This window comes from Molothrus aeneus, chromosome 1 (genome assembly GCF_037042795.1).
Source record: "Molothrus aeneus isolate 106 chromosome 1, BPBGC_Maene_1.0, whole genome shotgun sequence".
Taxonomy (NCBI): Eukaryota; Metazoa; Chordata; class Aves; order Passeriformes; family Icteridae; genus Molothrus; species Molothrus aeneus.
Window position 1 is genome coordinate 27,178,254 of NC_089646.1, and position 12,256 is coordinate 27,190,509.

A 12,256-nucleotide genomic window follows, 5' to 3' on the forward strand; every position below is an offset into this window, starting at 1 on the left:
AATGCTTCATGTATATGGAATACAAATGAAATATTTTTAGTATGTTTGGCTCATGCTTCTGTAGAAAAAACTTACTTCAATAATTCATAATTCATGTCTTGCAACCAACTCAATTTATGGCCTTTGATTTCAAAGTTCTTCATGAATAAGCTTCCTGCAGTCAGCTAATTAAAATAAAATAAAATAAAAAGTTATTGAGATCATATCAGAATCAAGTAATTCCTTGTTCTTGTTAAAGTGTAATAACACCATATGACTATATTTTCATCTTTATTTCTAACACATACTTCAGGTTCAGCTGCATATTCTTTAAGAAGCATACACTCAGTAAGAAGAAAATTATTTCATTATGAAATCTCATCAGTGTGCAGATTTTTTTTCCTAATGTAACCTAAAATATCTTGACTGAGGTAACAGTGGCAAGAAAACATTTTGATTTTTAAAAAAGAACACATATTTATTTTAACCCTGAATGAAAAATCTGGTACTTACATTGTATAATAAAATTATTAGGTAGTGGTACATTATATACAGCTGAATTCTCCTGCATGAATACCAGTAACAGCAAGATCAAATGGGAATCACAGGAGAGAGAAAGGAATAAATGAAATCTGGTATTGACCATATGGTAGTACAAAACCAGGTGACCACCAAAGGTGAGCTCTGAGTCTGAGTGGGAGAGAAGGGAATGAAGTCATATTAAGTAGCTCAACTTTTTTCTTTCCCCTTACTTTATGTGTTTGCAGAATTTATCAATTCATCATGAATATGATTTTATATGAGTAACAGAAATTGGTAGGTAAAATCATTATTCATTGATGTTAAAAAGACATGATAAGAGATGACAGTACAGTTCCATGGAAATCAGGAATTCAGGAAGCCTAGTAGTTCCTTGAAATACTATGGTAAGTATAATGTAGTAACTTCACTTGGCAAAGTATAAACACTCATAAGAAAGCAAAACTGTGTTCAGTTCTTTCTCCTCTCACCTCATCTCAAATCAATTTTACAATATGATTAGTCTTTGACAATCCTATACCATTCAAACCTAGGTGGATGGTAGTTACACGCATTCCTTCATTCCATTTCGTTTCCTGGAAGTGAATTAGTCCATCTTTCACTAATGTCTTGATGATAATCCTGACCTTCTTAAGCTTCTTAAATGCAATACAGCAAAGCAGGAGTTCATTATCATTCCTTTCTGCCCTGCTCAGGGAATCTGTGTTGATTCCCTGTTACATTTGGCCATTCTGTTATCTTCTTTTCCTATCAAAACTTTAATCTTGGAATAATCCTTAGTTTTATACTGTCCCAGTTCCAGCTGGAATAGAGTTTATTCTCTTCCTAATAGCTGGTGTAGTGCCACGATTTTAGGATGAGAATAATGTTGATAATGCAATGATGTTAGTTTTTGCTAACTGAGGGCAAAGTTGGCCAGGGGCTGATGCTCAGAAACTGTCTGGGCATCAGCTGGTGAGGGACTGCATTGTGCATCACTTGTTTTCTATACTCTGACCTGATTATTTTATAAAGTATTATTGTCCTGACTGATATTATCATTATTATTGCCATTATTTTCTTCCCTTTATCTTCATTAGACTGGCTTTGTCTTAACCCATGGGTTTTCCCACTTTTGCTTTTCCATCTCTCTCCCCCATTCCACTGGCAGCAGAGGAGTGAATGAGCTGCTGTGTGTGACCACCACTGGCTAAGGTTGAACACATAGCAACAAACATATTTTCGGGCAATTTTCTTTCAGTAAAAAGCCTTAGATTCAAGATCAGGCCACTTGATTTGACTGGATTCAGTCTAACTTGACCACTCCCTTTTATCTTCCACTTGATTTACTATAACTTCCTTTTCTCATTTCTTTCAATACTCACTTTTGACTTTTCTAGCTTTTCCAAAGTTCTATTATTTTTTGAGTGATCTCATTTCCTCACAAACAATACTCAACTTTCTTGAATTTTCAAATTTTCTTGAATTTTCTTGAATACTCAACTTTCTTGAATTTTCAAAGTCATGCCTTGTTCCATGTTAGTATCTGAACATTTTTCTTTTTCTTTTTTTCTTCTTTTTCTTTTTCTTTCTTTTTCTTTTTCTTTTTTTTTTCTTTTTCTTTTTCTTTTTCTTTTTCTTTTTCTTTTTCTTTTTCTTTTTCTTTTTCTTTTTCTTTTTCTTTTCTACTATTTTTCTTTCCAAAAATTTGAAATCTCCATAAGTTTTCCAAACAGCAATAAACACCTTTAGTTACAGCATCAAGGTCTGTCAAGATTAAGCATTGCTGTGAATGAAATAAATACTGAAGGGAGGGAAAACAGAGTCTAAGTAAAAGAATAATCATGTTCTATTCAATTGAAGTCACACAAAATTTAACGTATAGTATTTTCTTTTTACCTAATTATATATGCATTATTATTTTTTTCTTACTTTGTTTAAACTAAGTCATACTTTCTTCAGAGCAAAAGACAGTAAAAATAGTTTCCTCACTCTAATGCATGAGTTTCCAGCAGACAGTGCAAAAGGCACTCAAAGGTACAAAATCAGACTATTCAATGTGTCCCACACTCCCTGCTGTGGAGGGGAGTGAGTGAGCAGCTTTTGTGGGTGCCTGGAATTTGGCCAGGCTCAACCCACTACAATTTCCCAGTATATTCCTTTTGGAGGGTCAACCTTGCACCTGAATCAACAAGGAAAATTACTTACAGATTTTTGATGGCAACACAGAATCACAGACTCATAGAATGGTTTGGGTTGGAGGGGATCCTACAGACTACCTAGTTCCAAACTCTGTACCATGAGCAGGGACATTTTCCACCTGCAAAAAAGCCACACCTAACCTGGCCTTGACCAGGGGTGGGGGATCCAGAACTTCTCTCGGCATCCTGTTCTAGTGCCTCGCTACCCTCACAATAAAGAATTTCTTCCCAATATTTTATTTTATCTAATCTAATCTAATCTCATCTAATCTCATCTAATCTTATCTAATCTTATCTAACCTTCTTTCTGTTCATAACCATCACACCTCGTCCTATCTCTATCTGCCCTTCTAAAATGTCACTCTCCAGCTTTCTTGTAGGTCCCCTTATTGCACTGGAAGGGGCTTTAAAGTCTCCTCAAAGCCTTCTCTCCTCCAGGCTGAACAACTCCAACTATCTCTGTCTTTCCTCATGGGAGAGGTGTTCCAGCCCTCAGATCATCTCTCCTCCGGACCTGCTCCAACAGGTCCATGTCCTTCCTCTGTTGTGGGCTCCAAAGGTGAATGCAGTATTCCTGGAGAGGTCTCAGCATAGCAGGGCAGAGAGAAGACACATCTTCTGTGACCTGCTGATTGAGAACCAAGATCCCTCTTTGCAAAATGTTCTTATATAACTGGAAAACATTATGGCTGTTGTTTGTGCTCCTTTCATGTCTCAGGAAAAACTGGCATCACACTGTACCTATGTAGACATTGATCCATGTAAAGTTCTTCTCATAAACACCATGCTAAAGGCATTTTCAATGGAGTCCACAGCATGAGTAGGTATATCTCATAAGTAGAAATATCTTCTCACAATATCCAGGAGTTCAAAGAAAGTAGAAAAATATTAGCAGCCACCAAATACATGCTCATAAATGTATGTACCTACTGGATAATGTCAGCTCTTTTTGCTTTTATTATTACTTTTAATAGTGATTGGTATGGATTACTTCAAAACTTTGAGCAAATAACATAATAAAATTGCACATAATAAAATTACATAATATTTTTGTGATGAAAGGTCCTTGTCACATATTGCAAAAAGACCCGTAATCTCTTCTGTAGTAATCTCTTCTTTTTTACACTACATTTTCTGTAGTGTAAAAAAGGACATATTTCAGCAGGAAAAGTCTTTTTTCATAATGTACCATCTCATTTTCCCATCATTCAGAGTACAGGTATTTTTATGCTACTAGTAATGGAAGATAGAAAACCTACCTAAATCAACTACAGTCTCATCTGATCTTTGAAACACATTTCAGTAGTATTTAGAAAATTATTGGCATCTAAGACTATATTAATAATTTGGATACATACATTTATAGTTCATATTTTTGATTACTATTAAAAGTACTAATGCCTGTTACAATGAGAATGGAATGATAAGAAACTCATCTCAAGTAGATCAACGACAGACTGCAATGTGTGTCATCATAGTCTTAAATTTTGAGTCCAAGTCCTGCGAATTTAAAGCTTCTACTCCAAGATTTAGGGTATTTTGTTAACAAGCAAGAGAAAGATACAGAGTTATGAAAGAGAAATATCTGTACCAAGCCAACAATATTACTGCATAAATGCCAATTTCTCTGCTTCATGTAAATTATATATGTTTTCTGGAGTAGGGCATAGTTAAAAACAGGAGGAGTAATCATTTAATGAGGTGACTGATCTCTCTTCTGTCACATTTGAAAGAAATACAATTAAAATTTGGTTTTAAACTGTATTTGAAATGGGCATAAACACATTTCTGACCCTGTGAATATTCTTTAGATTCTCTTTTCTCCACTGAAATTTCTTCAGGATAAAATATAAGGCAAAATGAGATTAGATGTAAATGCCATATACCTGCCATCATAAAGAAACATTTCATTTGATTGAATTTCTAGTTCTGAAAAACTCTATAGCCCACTAAATATTGGGAGGGCTGGAGAAGGAAAGGGGGGAGATTGTATGAAGTTAAACAGAATCATTCATCACTAAAACTTCATTCTAAATGAAGAGCACTTGAGAAGAAGTACTCCAAAAGATCCTAACGAATTTTAGTCAAAATCAACACATTTCCAATAAAATGCTTCTTGATTTTTCCTTTGCCTAAGATGTCACTTGGCAGGACAAGATTGTTCAGGAGAGCTATTTTGCTTTATTTCTAAAATCATTCTGAATAAAACAATTTAAGACATTACTTAACAGTTATAGTTTCCTTCCCATTCCTGTCCAGTGTAGATTTTTGGTCTCACACCTTCAATAATATGTGATTTTTTGTAATATTTCCAAAACTGGAAAAAATAGTGAGGTGCAATGCTACATTTGTTATCATCCTAACGGCACTGGAAATTATATAAAAAAACATTATGTTCTAGATGTTTGAAGGATAAATGTGTAGGCTTTACTTGGTACATTTATTTGTTATGGTTCCTTCCTATTTGTGTGATATCTCTGTCCAACTTACATTGCCTGGTAACTTCTCAGTTGTTAAGCCATCCCTGGAGCCCAAAGTTCTAATCATAGAAATCTTAATACAGCCATCCCATTTTACTCCTACAATTTTGCTCAGAAACTGAAAACAAATCCACAACTACATCTGAAATCTTCTGGAACAGCAATAAAATTGAAAATACAAACAAGCTCAAAAATAAAAGAGTATACTATTCAATATTGCAGCATTGCTACCTTTACAAACTGATTTGGAAGAAAGTGAAAATAAGGAGGATGTGCAACATTACATGAAACTAATGAAAAACTGTCTTTACTAATATGTAAAGTTCTGGATCTGAAATATCTGGGAACTCATACAGTATGCTAAAAAGATGATCCATTCATTGAGAAGGTTATAAAGCAGAAGTGGGAGAAAAACAAAATTATTTATCACACTTTTGCAGTTGCCATGGTTTAACCCCAGCCAGACAGGAAGACTCACACAGCCACTGTCTTACTCCCCCACCAGCACAACTGGACAGAGAATGGGAAGGGAAAAAGGCAGAAAATTTGAAAGTTGAGGTAAATACAGTTTAATAGTGAAATCAGAAGCCATGTATGCAAACAAATCAAAACAAAACAAGGAATTAATTCACTGTTTCCCAGGGGCAGGCAGGTGTTCAATAATCTCCAGGACAGCAGGGCTCCATCATGTGTAACGATTACTTGGGAAGACAGACACCATCACCCTAAACATCCCCCCTTTCCTCCTTCTTCTGACCAATTTATGGTCTGGAATATTCCTTTGGTCAGTTGGGATCACCTGTCCTGGCTGTGTCTCCTCCCAACCTCCCACGCAGCCCCAAATTTCTCACCAGCTTGGCAGTACAAAAAGCAGAAAAGGCTTGCCTCTGCATAAGCCCTGCTCAGCAGGAAAAAAAGCATCCCTGCATTATCATCACTGTGTTCAGTACAAATCCAAAACATATCCCTATATCAGCCACTCTGAAGAAAATTAACTCAATGCCAGCCAAAACCAGCACAGCAATATTGTGGGAAATCTGTGTAAAGAAATGTCTTTGGTGAGAGAAAAAGGAAAATTCAGGTGTTGTAAGTCACATGGCAGGGAGATGTTTCCTTTCATAAAGCATAGTCCACACTATGAGGAAGTGTGCTTAGAAGGTATAACTGTAAACTGAAGTAGGGAGCTACAGAAAGTAAAATTCAAAGAAAAAAAAAGAATTAGATACACATATTAAGAAAGTTAATTTATCTGGTTATTTTTCTACACATGCTATTGGCTCTCCTGAAAAAAACTGATGCAGTAATGATTGAATGCTTGGCATTTCCAAAAACATTTTTTGAAAGACATCACTACAGAGCTGTGTAATAGGCAGAACTGCATTGGTGTTTTACCTACTAAAAGGTCAGCACTTCTTTTGCAGGCTTCTAATCTATTTTATGTCATTTTCAATTGGTGGTATGAACTGATTGCTTAAAGATATCCAGTTCCATACATAATTACTACTGTACAGTCAGCTCAGAACTTGGAAGTAGCAGGGAATCTTGTCCTTGCTAGTAACTAGTAGATAAGTTGATTTAATTTGATAACAGTGTCTAAGGACAAAAAATGTATGCAATTTATTACAAAATTCAGGCTGAAGCACAAGGAATTAATATCAAACAAACAATTCTTGAATACAGAGAACAAGAGAACTTATAAAGGTGTGCGCATCTGCAGGGCTATGATCTTATTGGCATCACAGAGATGTGCTGGGATGGTTTCTGTGACTGGAGTGTAGGGAGATTGAGTGGATGAAGCCCTCCATAAACTTATAGAAGTGGCCTAAATTTCACCAGACTTGGTCTCACAGGAAACTTCAACCACATTGATGTTTGTAGAAGGGACAAGACAGCCAAGTGTAAGCAATCCAGGAGGTTCCTGGAAGGTGTTGATGATAACCTCCTTCCCAAAAAGATAGAGGAGACAATAAGGAAAGGTCCTATGCAGGACATTATTCTCTCCAAGAAGAAGGGCTGGTAGGAATGTGAAGCTCAAGGGCAGCCTTTGCTGCAGTGACCATGAAGTGGTGGAGTTTAATATCCTTAGGACAGCAAGGACAGCATGCAACAAGCTCAGTACCCTGGTATTCAGCTGGTCCTCTTTGGGGATCTGTTTCATGGAGTACCATGAGGTACAGCCATGGGGGAAAGAGCAGCTCAAGAAAGATTGTTAACATGCAAGGCTCACCTCCACTGTTGTATTTGGTAAGTTGTGGTAGTCTGGTGTGAAGCTCCCAGTGACGGCAGAAGGGGAAACATAACCCCCATTTTCAAAAGAAAAAACAAAAATAATGAGAAACTGCAGGACAGTTTCACCTCTGTGACTGGCAAGGTCCTAGAGCAGATCCTCCAGGAATCTCCTGTTATGAAACAATATATACCACAATGCAGTAAGAAAGAGCAAGCTCAAAAAACTTCAAATTATGTTTCTATTTGTATATTCTGGATAATAAAGATGGCACAATGGGAACTAAGGAGATGTTAGGACAAGCAGATTATAAATAAAAGAGAAAGCTGCTCTACCTGCCTAATTGAATTGTATATAACCATTTCTGTTTATGTATTCATACACTCTGTATCACAGATTGAGAGATTACACAATTTATTTAAATAACTGTTGATTTTGTTGAACCAACTGCAGTAAAGCTCTCCCAAAGAATTTACTCGAATGGAATACTAATAGGAATATATTTCCTGAATTTATAGCTTATGTTTGCAGAGTAGCAGAGGGCTGTAGAGACATAAGGAGACATAGCTTGTTAATAGTGAATATGCAGGATGATAGTTTAAAAACAACATCCCTTTTTTCAGGGATATAAACCACATTTATAAAAATGCTATATTATAAATTAGAGATCAGAATTACAAGATAGATATATGGAAGAGAAAGAAATAAAGATGGGACTAAGTTAAAAACTTTAGATCTGTGGGTTCTTCATGCTGACTGTGAAAGGAATAGAAACCATTCTTTTCTACTGATTACATTCATTTCTAAAGCTAAATTCTTGATTGTGTCCACTTTTGGATACTTATCAATGTCACTGAAGTTGTATGACCTTTCTCTGCCACCATGTAGTAAAGTATCTCCTGAGAATCTAAGAAATCAAAGGTTGGGCTCACTGATCTTGGAGGTTTTTTCCAACCTTATGATTCTATGATACTATGAAATATGTGGATCTAAAACAGGAGAATCTAATATTTTCTTCATTTCTTGCTCTCCAGTAACTCTCTTCAATGACCCAATAAATTATATATTAATTAAACTAATTCCTTCATTCATTACCAATAATTTCTGTTCTACTAAAATAAGTCTCTCTGCAGCAAACATGGTTTTATTGCTTTAGCAGAGTGCAGAAATTAGACTAATAATATTTTAAGAATATCATTCTAAAGTATGCCTTGAATATATCATACAATCATAGACAATTACTGCATCTCTATTCTTATTCAGAAAATGATCTCCTGAGACTCTTCTGCTTTGTGAAGACGCTCTGATCTTTGCTTTTCAGGAAAGCCTATTATACACAGATTTGGAACTGAGGTTCTTTCATTGTCCCTTTTATTTCTGTTGCCCTTGAGGATTTTATAGCATCTCTTATATCTTGTATAGATTGGAAATTTCTATATGTTTACTGATTTTTTACTGTAAGCACAATATCCATATTTACACAAATATTTTATTATAAGCATCAATATTAGTTACATGAATATTTAAATTTATTTTGTGAAAAAATCTGGAAATAATTAAAATGGTCATAGTACTACAAACAGATCGACTTACAAAGACAATCCCTGAAACAAAATTTAACATAGAAGATGGATGAAAGTTGAACTATATATGTATTGCCATTCTCTATTGTTTTGGATAGAAACACCCAAAAATGTAGCATGGAAGATACTGATGCTGATTTCAGTGTGCAAACATTTATTTGTGGTTCAGTATCTGATGGCATATGTCAACTTTAAAGGCAAAGAAAAACAAGTGAAGGCAGGGGAAAGGGGAAAAAAAGGGTAGTAAGGAAGTGGAAATCTTTTTCTATCTGTTAGCTGGGAAAAGAAAAAAAAGATGGATTTCAAAAGTGTGTGCTTCAGAGCATCCTCACCAGTGCAGCAGGTGGTTCCCTGAATACTTCTTCACCACAGCCATGATGTTCCATCACCATATGCTCAGTTGCCTTAAGTGCTCATTACATGAGTATCACTGCCTGGAGCACACTTTGATCAGCTGCAGGTGATGCACATGATAACTGAATATTACTGTGCAGATGTATATTTTGGATAATGCTTGTTGATTATTTAAATCACCACTGTTGACAAACCTTGCTTACTAAATTCTGCTTGCCTAGAATAAAGTAATATAAACAAAGATGTAAAAGCAAAAGGCAAAAACTGGGGACATGTTGAGGAAGAACAACCAGTAGTCACATCAGTGGCAATTGTCACCTACAAGAAGCTCCTTGTAACAGACATGACAATGTCTGGAGTAAACGTGAAGGAAAATCCAAAAATGCAATAGAAGTGGTCTGTGTATGAACTACAAACCTGTTTTCACAACAAAGAAGTCTGGTTTTCCTTTCTGCTTCATGTCTCATGTGTCTAGAAAAGTCACATTTTTGAGAACTTTTTTGCCCAGTTTTTCTTTGTCTCTACTTGTTCTTTCTTCTTCTACTTCTGTTTCAGTCTGTGTTATTTCAAACTATTTCTTCACCCTCCTTTTCCCTGCTTTAACACCTTCAGTGCTTCAGCTCTTCCCCTTTTTTCCCTTCTCATTTCCTTTGAATTCTTCCTTTTTGTTCACACTTAATGTATGTCTCCACATTCTGATACTCACACCTTTGTGCTGTGCTTTAAGATTTTCCTCTGAAATGCCAAAGATTTCTTTTTCTTTTTGCCTTAGAAAATCCTGCCTCCTTATGTTCCCACCTCCCTGTCTGCTCTTTGGCCCCTCAACCATTTTCATCTTCATTCCCCTTGAGAAACCCTGCCCTCAGCCATTCCCGTCTTTTTCCCTTCTTGAACATACCCCAGTATCTAAGGATGGGGCCACTAAATTTTTGAAGTAAATTGAGGATGTTCATGTTAGTGGAGTAAAAGTCAAGTTTATACTTTGATGAGGTGAAAGAGCAGATACTAGTAGAAATGTGATGAATGTTTCTGGAAGGATAAAATTATACTTTTACTTTTTCAAGCTCTTTCACAGACTGTACAGGAATACAGTAAGACTCTTCAGCTAAATTTTATTTTAAAGTGAGAGAGGTAATATAGGTAATAGATAAGTTTGCTTTTTTAATAAATCAGATTTTGAAGGTTAACAGCTAGTGTATCCCAATGGCCAACTTCCCAAGCCTTTGATTGTGTTATTAGGTGAAGATGGAGAAAAAACCTGGTGGAATATGTTAAGAATATACTAAGAATGTTCTCTCAAGCAGTCAGTTTAGCTGCCCTAGAGATATCACTCTGCAGTATGGGTTGCATTGCCAGAACAAAGGCTGAAAATGCAGTTCTACAGGGACACATCACTCTACCTAAAGCAATTCATTAGTGCCCCTGATATTTAGGCAAATAGCCTTTTAGGCTGTCCCTTTCTGCACTCAGAGCCACAGAACTAGAAATAGCACACAGGTGACGTGCTGCTGCCCAGTACTATAGATTTTCTCTAATGCTCTCAGAGAAACACAGATATAGGACAACTGTTTTATATTGTTTTTATTTCTCTTTTACCAACCCTAGTAACCTACTCCCCCACTGCAATTTCACCAGGTATAGAATCCATTTCTGACTGGAATTATGCATGAAGCCTCAATTAAGCTCACTCAGCATTATGCACCTAACACAGGAGGTGGGTTTTTTCTGTAGTTTTGTGAAAACAATTATTAGGCTGATTTTCATTCAGATGCAAACATGAAACCAGTCCAAATAGAATGCAAAACCTGTAGGCTGCCACTGACAGACTGAGAAGAATTTGCAAAGCAGCCCCCTCTTGCCAGTGTACAGCAAGGGAGATGGTTAAAAGATGTTGAGGTTGACAGTGTTGTGGTATTTCTCATTACTAAAGGTCACTGCTATGCTAGTTCATCACCATTTTTTGGAGAGAACTGCAGAAGGTTGTGTCAGGGAAAGAAAAGTATTATGCTAGGAGACAAGAAATACTGCAATGCATTAGGCAGACAAAGAAAGCACTTAGTGATTTCAGAGGGGTTGCATGGATATAACCTGGGGCAGAGTTTGGCTCTGACTGCTCCATCTGCATATCACTTCCCAGTACCCAGTGCACTAAGTGGTGGTCTTAGAGGGCTGTAAATCCAGAGTATCTCTACTGAAGACAACTGTCCCAAAACAAATCAAGGCAGTCCAGTGTGATGGTGCTGTAAATGAAACCACAGTCTGACTGATCTTAAGTACTTGCTCTGTCTCAGGTAACTTTTTTTTTCAAGTCATCCTGATAAATAATTTTTCATCACAAAATCCAGCTTCACTGTTTTTGTGGGACTCTCTCCATTTTAAAAGAAAAAGACAGTCAAAGTTGCCATAGCCATTTTTTTTAGGCAAGGGTGTCATGCAAAAAGAAGGTAAATTTATCTCCTTTCTGTCATTTCATCAGGGAATCATTCATTTTTTTGCTGATCACTTATTTAAAACCTTTTTGACATGTGGCTGTCTTTAAAAGGTTGACATATTTCCCACACTTCCCTCTCCAGATAACCTTCCTGGAATCCATCTCATTCCATTGTCTCTGACAATCTCAATTACACTGCTTGTTGGTCCTGCAAGATAACGAAGGCAGCAAATGCAGCACTGCAAGTGTACTGCTGCTGTCAGAAGCGTGGAGAGCTGATCAGACAAAAAAGCAAAATGAAATTTAACCTTTTACTCCTTAAATATAACTTTTGAAACTAAGTTTTAGATGGCTTAAATTCTGTCTCTGTAAACAAAAATTATTGACTTATTTGCCAAAGATGGTGGCAAGTTGGGTAGAGCAAAGCATCTCTTATTTTGGCAGGTGCAGTAACAGGTAGATACATCAAGTCACTCCAGAAA